Raw genomic sequence first — 11,185 nt, 5'->3', positions numbered from 1 at the left:
CTGTATCATTTTGCATTCCCACCTACAGTGTAGAAAAAAGGGTTCCAATTTTCCACATGTTGCCTTTTGTTTTTGTTATTTGTTTTTTTTTTGATAATAGCTATCCTAACAGGTGTGATGTGAATCTCATTGACAGGTTGATTTGCATTTCTCTGATGATTAGTGACATTGAACTTTGTTGCTCATTTGCACATCTTCTTTAGAGAAATGTCTACTAGCCCTTCTTAAATCAGATTAATAGAGGTTTATTTGTTTGTTTGTTTGTTTTGCTACTGAGTTGTAGCAGTTCCTTCTGTATTTTGGAAATTAACTCCTTAACAGGTATATGGTTTGCAAATACTTTCTCCCATTCTATAGGCTGCCTTTTCACTCGATTGTTTCCTTTGCTGTGTGGAGGCTCCTTCATTTGGAATAGTCCAATTTTTCTATTTTTGCCTGTGTTTTTGGTGTCTTACCCATGAAGTAATTGCCAATACCAATGTTCTGAAGCTTTTCCCCTAATGTTTGCCCTGTCGCCCAACCTGGAATGCAGCTGCACAATCTCTGCTCACTGCAACCTCCGCCTCCTGGGCTCAAGCAAGCCTCCCACCTGAGCCTCCCGAGTAGCTGAGACTACAGGTGTGGGCCACCAGGCCTGGCTAATTTTCTGTAATTTTTGTAGAGATGGGGTTTTACCATGTTGCCCAGTCTAGTCTCAAACTCCTGGGCTCAAACAATTCACCTGCTTCAGCATCCCAAAGTGCTGGAATTACAGGTGTGAGCCACTGAGCCCTGCCTAAGACCTTGTCTTAAACAACAATAGCAGCAGCAGCAGCAGCAACAACAACAAAAACAACAAACCAAACCAAACAACAACAAAGAAAACCCCAGTATGATACTGGTACAAAGACAAACATAGAGACCAGAAGAGAGGGCAGGAGAAGTGTAATGCCTCCTGCTTTATTTATTTATTTTTTTCTCAAGATCATTTAGTGATTCAGGGTCCTTTGTAGTTTCATATAATTTTACGATTGTTTTCTCTATATCTGTGCAAATGCCAGATAGAGATTGTATTAAATCTGTAAATCACTTTGGGTAGTATGGAAACTTTAAGTCTTCCAATCTATGCCCATGGGATGTCTTTCCATTTGTTTGTGTCTTTTTGATGGATGCTTTATAGTTTTCAGTGCACAAAGTGTTTCACTTTCTTAGTTAAGTTTAACTAAGTATTTTATCATTTTTGGTGCCACTGTATTAGATTATCTTCCTAATTTTCTCTTCAGCTAGTTTGTTAGTGCATAGAAACACAATTGCTTTTTAATGCTGATTTCATATCCTGCAACTTAACTGACAGTTTAAAAAATGGAGTCTTTAGGGTGTTCTCTATATAAGGCCATGCCATCAATTAATTGATTTTTGTATGTGAAGCATCTTTGCATCCAAAGGATAAATCCCACTTGTTCATGGTGTATGATTCTTTTAATGTGCTGTTGAATACAGTAATACAGTTTGTTAATATTCTGTTGAAGATTTTTGCATCTATGTTCACCAGGGATACTGCCTTGTAGTTTTCTTGGTAATGTATCTGTCTTTGGTATCAGGGTATTTCTAGCCTCATAAAATGAGTGCAAGGCCAGGCGCGGTGGCTCACACCTGTAATCCCAGCAATTTGGGAGGCCTAGGTGGGTGGATCACCTGAGGTCAGGAGTTGGAGACCAACCTGACTAATATGGTGAAACCCCATCTCTACTAAAGATACAAAAATTAGCCAGGCGTGGTGGCAGGCGCCTGTAGTCCCAGCTACTTAGGAGGCTGAGACAGGAGAATTGCTTGAATCCAGGAGGCAGAGATTGCAGTGAGCCGAGATCGTGTCACTGCACTCCAGCCTGGTGACAGAACATGACTCTGTCTCAAAAAACAAAACAAAACAAAACAAAACAAAACAAAAAACCTTTATTATTTCCTCCCTTCTGCTAACTTTGGACTTAATTTTTTCTTCTACTTTTTTGAGGTTTAAAAATTAGATTGTTTAGCCAGGCGCAGTGGCTCATGCCTGTAATCCCAGCACTTTGGGAGGCCGAGGCAGGCAAATCACCTGAGGTCGGGAGTTCCAGACCAGCTTGACCAACATAGAGAAACCCTGTCTCTACTAAAAACACAGTATTAGCTGGGTGTGGTGGCGGGTGCCTGTAATCCCAGCAACTTGGGAGGCTAAGGCAGGAGAATTGCTTGAACCTGGGAGGCAGAGGTTGCAGTGAGCTGAGATTGTGCCATTGTACTCCAGCCTGGGCAACAAGAGTAAAACTCCATCTCAAAAAAACAAACAAAAAAAGCCCCAAATTGGCCGGGTGTGGTGGTACACACCTGTAATCCCAACTACTGGAGAGGCTGAGCATGAGAATTGTTTGAACCTGGGAGGTTGCAGTGAGCCGAGACTGCCACTGCACTACAGCCTGGGTGACAGAGCTAGATCCTGTATGCAAAAAAAAAAAAAAAAAGGAAAGAAGACAAAGAAACTTGGTATAACTTTGATCTTCTTAATTTTTTAAAGACATGCTTTGTAACCTAATGTAATCTACCCTGGAAAATGTTCTGTGTACACTTGAGAAGAATGTATGTTCTGCTGCTGTTGGGTGGAATGTTCTGAATAGGTCTGTTAGGGACATTTGATTTTCTTCTGATTTTTAACATATGGCTAGAATATGGGGACTATGACCTCCCTAGACAGGTAAGTCAGGGAATTTTTTTCTACTTTTAATTATCATGACCTCTTACTTCACTTAACATCTATAACTTTAGGTAAAAAGGACAAAACTCAAAACACCAAGGGGCAACAGAGACTTGAGATTCCAGTAGGACTGTAGTTTTTTGTTCCTAGTGGACCAAGAGGACTTAGATGATTGTTCTGATTTTATGAATTCTCTCAGACTCTTGGAAGTAAATGTAATAGACCGTCCCTTAGATAAAATCAGACCATATTTCAGATTCTGTATATTCTGAGATGACCAAGGGTAGAGTAGGCCATTATTAAAATGGCCTGAAATGTCATGCATGCTAGACCTTTAACTACTTCTCTAGTCTTATTTAAAATCATACCTTTTTTTGCTCTATGTACTCTAGCTATACTGGCCCTAGTGTATTAATTCCTCTGATTTATAAGGTTATCTCCTACCACAGGGCCTTTTTACATGCCATTTCCTATTCTTGGAAAACTCTTCTCCAATGCATTCTCTAGACTCCAAATCAATAAATAATTTTCTAGGGACTTTCCTAAACATTTAAGTGTGTGACACCTGCATTACTCATAGCAAAATGTATCTCTCCTCATAGCAAGTTTTACATTAGTTTGTAAGGCCACTTGATTAATGTTTTTCTCCCTCAATGGAATGTAAGTTCTATTAAGGCAGGTACAATGTCTGTTCTTGTTCACCAATGAAGCCCTACTGTCTAACACATAGCCTAGTTTATAATAGGCACTCAATAAATATTAGTGAAAGAAACGTGTCACCTTCACTGTGGTACTACTAGGTAGGTATTATTATATCAATTTCAAGAGGGAGCCTTCAGGCTCAAATGGGTTCATTTACTTGCCCAAGCTGCAAAGCTTGTAAATAAGAGAATTACAATTCAAGTATATGAAAAGAAATTATATTTAAATTATATTAGGAAATCCTACAAATCATTAGGAAAAAGATAGTCTAATAAAACAATTGGCAAATACTTGAATTGACACTGCATAAAATAAGACATCTAAATGGCAATTAGAATTCAAAAAGCATCTCAACTTTATTAGTCATCAAAGAAATGCAAATTGAAACCATACTGGCATACCAGTAGAATGACCAAAATTAAAAAGACAGAAAAAAAAATCATTTGCAAAGATGAGAAACACAAAAACTCTCATAAATAAGGGACTTCAAAAAGTTCATAGAAAATGAGTATTAAGAAAAACTATGCGTATTTCAAATTTTTTTTGCACCAAAATAAACTTGTATTAACTTCTTATAACATATCTGAGCCAGGTGTGGTGGCTCACGCCTGTCATCTCAGCACTTTGGAAGGCCAAGTCAGGCAGATCACCTGAGGTCAGGAGTTTGAGACCAGCCTGGCCTGACCAACATGGTGAAACCCCGTCCCTACTAAAAATACAAAATTAGCCGGGTGAGTTGGCACATGCCTGTAATCCCACCTACTTGGGAGGCTGAGGCAGGAGAATTGCTTGAACCGGGGAGATGGAGGATGCAGTGAGCTGAGATTGCACCCTTGCACTCCAGCATGGGCAACAAGAATGAAACTCCATCTCAAAAATAAAAATAAATAAATAAATAAATAAATAAATAAATATTAAAAAATATATATATATCTGAACAGGATCTAGTTTGAGTTGCTAAGAAGCCTAAGACATCAATTTGAAAAGAGCTCCTATCAGAGCAACATAAATTCTGCTAAAATTGAGGCAAGAACAAACATAAAATTTACAGTAAAGCTTGGGTGGAAAAATGGTGAAATCATTGATGCTTTATAAAAAGTTTATGGGCACAATGCCCCAAAGAAATCAGCAGTTTACAAATGAATAGCTCATTTTAAGAAGGGACAAGACAACATTGAAGATGAAACCCACAGCTGGAGACTATCTGCATCAATTTGCAAGGAATAAATTCATCTTGTTTATACCCTAATTGAAAAAGAATGACAATTAACAGCAGAAATGATAGCCAACATCATAGACATCTCAATTGATTCAGCTTACACAATTCTGACTTAAGAATTAAAGTTGAGCAGACATTCCACTTGACGGGTATCCAAACCATTGCATCCAGGTTGGTTGTAAACAAGACGATAGCATTCAATGGAAAATTTAAACAAGTGGGATCAGGATCCTGAAGCGTTTCTTCAAACAACTGTCACAGCGGTTGGAACATGGCTTTACCAGTACAATCCTGAAGACAAAGAAAATTAAAGCAATGGCTACCAAGAGACGGAAATAGTCCAGTCAAAGCAAAAGTGAACCAGTCAAGAGCACAGGTCATGGTAATAGTTTTTTGGGATGCTGAAGGCATTTTGCTTGTGGACTCTCTGGAGGGCCAAAGAACAATAATATCTGCTTACTATTAGAGTTTTTTGAGAAAGTCAAAGCTGTAGCAGAAAAATTCCTAGTAACGCTGCACCAGAGAGTTTTCCACCATGACAACGTTCCTGCTCATTCCTTTCATTAAACAAAGGCAATTTTGCAGGAGTTTCAAAGGGAAATCATTAGGCATCCATCTTACAGTCCTGATTTGGCTCCTTCTGGCTTTTGTTTCCTAATCTTAACAAATCAATAAGGGACACCCATTTCTCTTTAGCTAATAATGTAAAAAACACTGCATTGACATGTTTAAATTCCCAGGACCCTCAATTCTTTAGGGATAGACTAAGTGGCTTATATCATTGCTTACAAAAGTGTCTTGAACTTGATGATGATTATATTGAGAAATAAAGTTTATAATTTTTTTATCTTTTAATTCCATTTTTCCACATTTTAAATTCCCCTCATATACTATTAGAGGGAACTTCAGATAGTACAACCTTTTTGAAAAATTATTTGGCAATATCTAATAAACTAAACATATGCAAACTCTGTCACCTAAAATTTCACTGATATTTATATTCTCTACAGGAATGTATTAATCTATTTGCCTAAAGAGAATGTTGTAAGTAGCACAATTTGTAATTAAAACATGAAATTTGTAACAAAAATATGAAAATGCCCAAATGTTAAACTTAAGAAGCCAAACTAAAAAGTGCACATATTATATGATTCTCTTTGTATAAATTTAAATAACACGCAAAACTAATCTATGCTCTTGCCAGTCAGAATGGTGGTTAGACTAAGAAGCAGCAGAAAACAGTTAAAGGGAGCCACATAAGGGAGGTATATCAATCTGGGTCCACTCCAGAGAGAGAGTAATTTGAGCAGGAAAGTTTATTACAGGGAATTAGTAATTACATCAGAGGATTAGAACAAGGAGGGATTGGCTAGTAAGAAGTACAGAGAAGTCTAAAGAATATAGGACTTGGCCGGGAGCTGTGGCTCATGCCTGTAATCCCAGCACTTTGGGAGGCTGAGGTGGGCGGATCAGCTCAGGTCAGGAGTTCCAGACCAGCCTGGCCAACATGGTGAAACCACAAAAAATTAGCCAGGCGTGGTGGCGGGCACCTGTAATCCCAGCTACTTGGGAGCCTGAGGGAGGAGAATCACTTGAATCCGGAAGGCAAAGTTTGCAGTGAGCTGAGATCGTGCCACTGCCTTCCAGCCTGGCGACAGAGGGAGACTCTGTCTAAAAAAAAAGGAAAAAGAAGAAGAAAAAAAGGAGGAGGAGGAAGAGGAAGAAGAAGAAGAGTAATAATAATAATAATAATAATAATAATAATAATAATAATAATAAAGGACTAGCCCGCATAAGAAGCAGCTACCACCCCTAGGGCTGAGGGCTGAGCTAGAGCACACAAAGAAGTATTCTCTTCCCACCAGGGCTGAGATCCAGACCTGCATCCAGGTGGGAAGGGTAGGAAAAAAGTGCTCCAGCGGAAGGTGCAGGACATGTGCCATCTAGATTACCAAGGAAAACTGTTCATGGGGAAGTCTGTTACCAGAGATGCTCTAAAGGAGGTTCCCCAAAGTACTGCTGGCCACCGTGCACTGCAGGAGGTTCCTACTAGAGAAACTGCTCAGGCTGCGAGAGCCCGGCCATTGTGCACACTAACGCGAGATTGTTTCCTCCAGCAATGTCTCTCCATCGCCCTCTATTGACAAAACGTAACATTGAGCTAACTGCGAAAGAAAATATTTAAAGGGCCCCCCTCCATTCCATTGTTACCGCGCAAGGAAAAGTGATTTTGCAGCTAAGAGGTAATAAATAGATAACCAGACAGAAGAGAAAATGCTGAACTTATTTTGATTGGTTCGAATTCAAACACACTCTTATATCCTTGTTCAAGTGCACAATCCATGGTGAAAGTTTAAGAGACGTCAAAAATCTTGTTTCGGCCAGGCGAGGTGCCTCACGCCTGTAATCCCAGCACTTTGGGAGGCCGAGGCGGGTAGATCACCTGAGCTCAGGAATTCAAGACAAGCCTTGCCAGCATGGCGAAACCCCATTTCTACTAAAAATACAAAAATTAGCCGAGCGTGGTGGTGGGCGCTTGTAATTCCAGCTACTTGGGAGGCTGAGGCAGGAGAATCGCTTGAACCCGGGAGGCGGGGGTTGCAGTGAGCCTAGATGGCACCACTGCACTCCAGCCTGGGCAACAAGAGGGAAACTCCGTCCCAAAAAAAAAAAAAAAAAAAAAAGTGTTTCCTCTCTGTGCTTCAGCAAAAAAAGAGCAAGTCCAATAATTCCCCGACGGGCTCAAAGCGAAACCCTGTTCCTTAGAAATCCCCGAGGAAACTTCCTCCGCGAAAAACCCGCAAGTGCTGCTCTCTGGATTCCAAGAAAGCCAGTCTCACCTGCGAGGTGCAGGCAAGTGGGGTTCTGGGGCTCCGGTGCCTATTGGGGTTGCCACCACCGGGGCACTCAGATGGAGATCAGAAAAGGAAGATGAAAGTGAGGGTTCGGCTTGGGGTAGGGAATGGTGTGACGCGGGATTCAGCGCCACGTTGCTGGGTGACAGAAGGAGCACAGAAGTTGAGGGTTCACGTGCTCGGCAAAATCAAAGATTCTATTGGTTTAAATGAAAATACTCAAAAGTAGAATTAGCGGTGAAAGAAAAACACCACTTCTTGTTTCCGCCCGGTTTCGAACCGGGGACCTTTCGCGTGTTAGGCGAACGTGATAACCACTACACTACGGAAACTTCCTGTGAACAGTAGTCTTCTTTCTCACTTAAAAGACTAGTCCTGAATTCTCCCTCTTTCCCTCCACACCCCCAGATAATTTTTTTTTTTTTATTATGGTGAATTGCACACTTTCACAGTTGCTATTTATAATATAAAAACTCGATGACCTAATTTAAGTTGGGGAACACTTGATAAATAATTGGTCTGTACTTTTTTGTATAACAAAATATATTTCCTAGTAGTTACTTATATAAAGAAGAGGCATAGAATTAATTTTGGAAAGGTAATTTGTTAAGATTTATGCATCTATGAATCTATGAACTAATTTTTAAACCTATTTTTAGTATTTAGATGTTCTTCCCATTGTTTTATACTTTAAAAAATACTGATTAGTTTTCAAATTTGTACCTGTTTTAATGTTTAGTTGTAACCAACTAGTAGCTTCAATGATAACTCAATTGGAAGGAATTCTATAAAAATAGAGCATTATGCTTCCCATAACAAAAATAATAAATGACTGGCTAATGGCTTAACCTAGTATAGTGTAGTATTTGGTGATCTAATTAGAAAAGAAGCTCTTTTCCTTCTAGAAATACTTGCCCACCTCCTTGCGGAAAACCCTCCCTTTCCGCTGTCTGCATTGGGATGAGAACCAGATCCATCAGGGAGATGCAGACCAGGGAGACCCTTCCTCCTGTTAACACTAGCGGGGCTGGTGGAACCCAGCCGACCATGCAGGAGGGAGGAGCTGGCAACGCCCTGAACGGTGGCAGGGGAAAGCATGCGGGTGTCAGCCTCTCTAGGGTTTGGATAAGCCGATTTCAAGTCCAGGACAGTAGAGAAAACAAAAGAGCTCTGTTCAAATAAAAAAAAAAAAAAAAAAAAAAAAAATCTTACTGAGTTTCAAACCAAGGGTCTTTACTGTATTGGGCAAATGTGATAGCCACAATACCAGTAAAACTTGCCTTTGGTCCAATGCCTCTTCCACAGGAAAAAAATAGAGGTTTTCCAGATGCCCCAGGTTCTGTAATCTCAAAGCTGCCCTTTCTTTCCAGAAACTGTCACAGTGGTGGTATATTTCTTGCCCTTGTACTTTTAGTGAACTGAAATCAACAGCCAAACTTTATCATTTTAGCAATCAAAGTATTCACCCATGAGCTCAATTTCTTTGCAAACGCCAGGCAAGAAAACCTCAATTAGATAGAGGAGTAGGGAGCAGATGATTTGGCTTTTTAAAAAAATTCTACTACAGTGTCCTAATCTTATCTATGCAACTTGTTCTGATCTTCACCTTTCTAGTGCCAGAAAATGAGCCTTTTAGGAACCAGGACCTGTAAGACTGAGCTCTTGGGACTATTAGCATTTGCTGCAGAGCAGGGAAGCTTCAGGATGAGATATACTGGGGAACAGGCACAAGGTTACAAGATTGTACCCTATGTCACAAATAATTATTTCTCTGGAATGTGACAGTTCAATGTTATTTGATTTAGAAAAGGAGGATAAAATGCTAGTATATTTTTTCTTTTCTTTGTTCTTCTCTCCCTTTTCACTGTCTTCCTCAATCTACTTTCACTGCACACTTAGAAGCAAGCTGCCTTCCCCCAGACTGCATATAAACACCACAAACTCTCTGTGCTTAGAGATGGTGGTTGGGCTGCCAGACCAGTCTGGAGAAAGTCTGTGCTTACTTTTTCCCCTACTTAGTATTCTTTCTTCCATGGGTGCCAGGAACAGAAAGCCCCTTCTCACCTTGAGATCATGTGAGCTGGTAGCAGCTGGATCATGAATAATTGGAATGCTGTGGGTAACAACTGAAAGAAAGACTGTAATTCCCAATTAACAAATTAGACTGTATTTCCCAATTAACAAATCAAGACCAGATTAGCAGCAACAATGATCTTTAAAAATATTGTTAAAGGAAAAAAGAAAGAAAAAGATAAAAAATATTGTTAAACTGGACATAGTGGTGTACCTGTAGTTCTAGCTACTCTGAAGACTAAGTAAATCAGGAAGATCCTTGAGCCCAGGAGTTTGAGGCTGCATGTGCAATGATTGTGTCTGTGAAAAGCCACTGCCCTCCAGCCTGGGCAATATAGGGAAACACCATCTCTAATTTAAAAAAAAATTGTTGTAAACACATTTATTTCTTATTAATTAAAATAAATTATTGGCTGGGCGCAGTGGTTCACACCTGTAATCCCAGCACTTTGGGAGGCTTAGGCGGGATGATCACTTGAGCCATAAGTTTGAGACAGCCTGGGCAACATCGCCAGACCCCCATTTCAATTTTTTTTAAAAAAGAAAAATAAATTATTGAGCTACAAACAATGTGCCAGACAATTGTGACCCTATGTTGTCACTAGGAGTGCCAGAGACATGCAGGACAAGATTACACAATCCTAACTCTCAAGGAGAAGAAAGAGGCACACAAGCAGTCAATACGCCATAAGCAAAAACTGGAGCAACAGACGTACAGATTGCGGAGAATTTGGATGGGAGTATAGAGAGGAGGCATCTCCCCAGTCCTTATGAACTGGCAGGGCAGATCTGGCAGGGATCTTTGGAGCCAAAATATCGGGGTACAATTCCTTCCTCTGCCACTTTCTCATCATATGTAGGATTTTAGGCAAGCTCTTTGGCTTCTTCATGACTCTATCCGAGTTGGTAAAATGGATACGGAAACAGTGTCTACCTCATAGAATTATAAACTCAATTAAGAAAAACTCCCTGAAATGTTTCAGACAGTGCTTAACTTACAAAAGTAGTTACTGCTTTTATTTTTAGAATTACTTTTAGCCTTGTCAAGCCTCTTTAGTCAAGATCTATCCTTGTCATTTCCGGTTTACATTTGAGCAAGTTAAGGCTTAGAACAATGTATTGAGGTTATGCTAGCTAGGAAGGGACACTACCAGGTGTGTTTGTCTCCAGAACTGGTGTTTTTGACCACCATGCTATACTAGGTAGTTTTATAAACCTCTGTTTATGGCACACACACACAAAAATGATTATAGAGAATATTATGGACCTCCTTATTTCCATGATCCTACTTCAACAGTTAGGCTCTCCTCCCTCTGCCAACCCCCATGATAATTTAAAGCAAATTTAGACATTTTCATCTAGCAACAGCTTTTTTGTGGCATTTTCGTAGCATATGCTTCCATTTGACTTTGTAGTTAATGAGGAAATTTGTTGAGCTCTTCTCCACTGGGCGGGAGAGATGCCATGCAGGGAGTCCTAAGCTTCCTATTGTCCCTCAGATCAGTAAAGAAGACCAGCCCTAAGCTGCTGACCACAGGTTCATGGGACTCTTCTGAGGGAATGTGAAGCCCAGAACTTATGCTAGTGATTCTCCAGGTGGACTATCCCTAAGATTCCCTGCCATACCCT

At 40.1% G+C, this 11,185-nt stretch overlaps 1 non-coding gene across 1 annotated transcript; it reads right to left on the bottom strand.

Annotated features, from left to right (window-relative positions):
* Positions 1 to 7,742: 7,742 nt before the first annotated feature.
* Positions 7,743 to 7,815, bottom strand: TRNAV-AAC (transfer RNA valine (anticodon AAC)). Its single transcript has one exon. It is a non-coding gene; the product is annotated as a tRNA-Val (tRNA).
* Positions 7,816 to 11,185: the final 3,370 nt, after the last annotated feature.

The sequence above is a fragment of the Macaca nemestrina genome, chromosome 5 (genome assembly GCF_043159975.1).
Source record: "Macaca nemestrina isolate mMacNem1 chromosome 5, mMacNem.hap1, whole genome shotgun sequence".
Classification (NCBI taxonomy): domain Eukaryota; kingdom Metazoa; phylum Chordata; class Mammalia; order Primates; family Cercopithecidae; genus Macaca; species Macaca nemestrina.
This window is presented reverse-complemented; position numbering and strand designations above follow the sequence as displayed.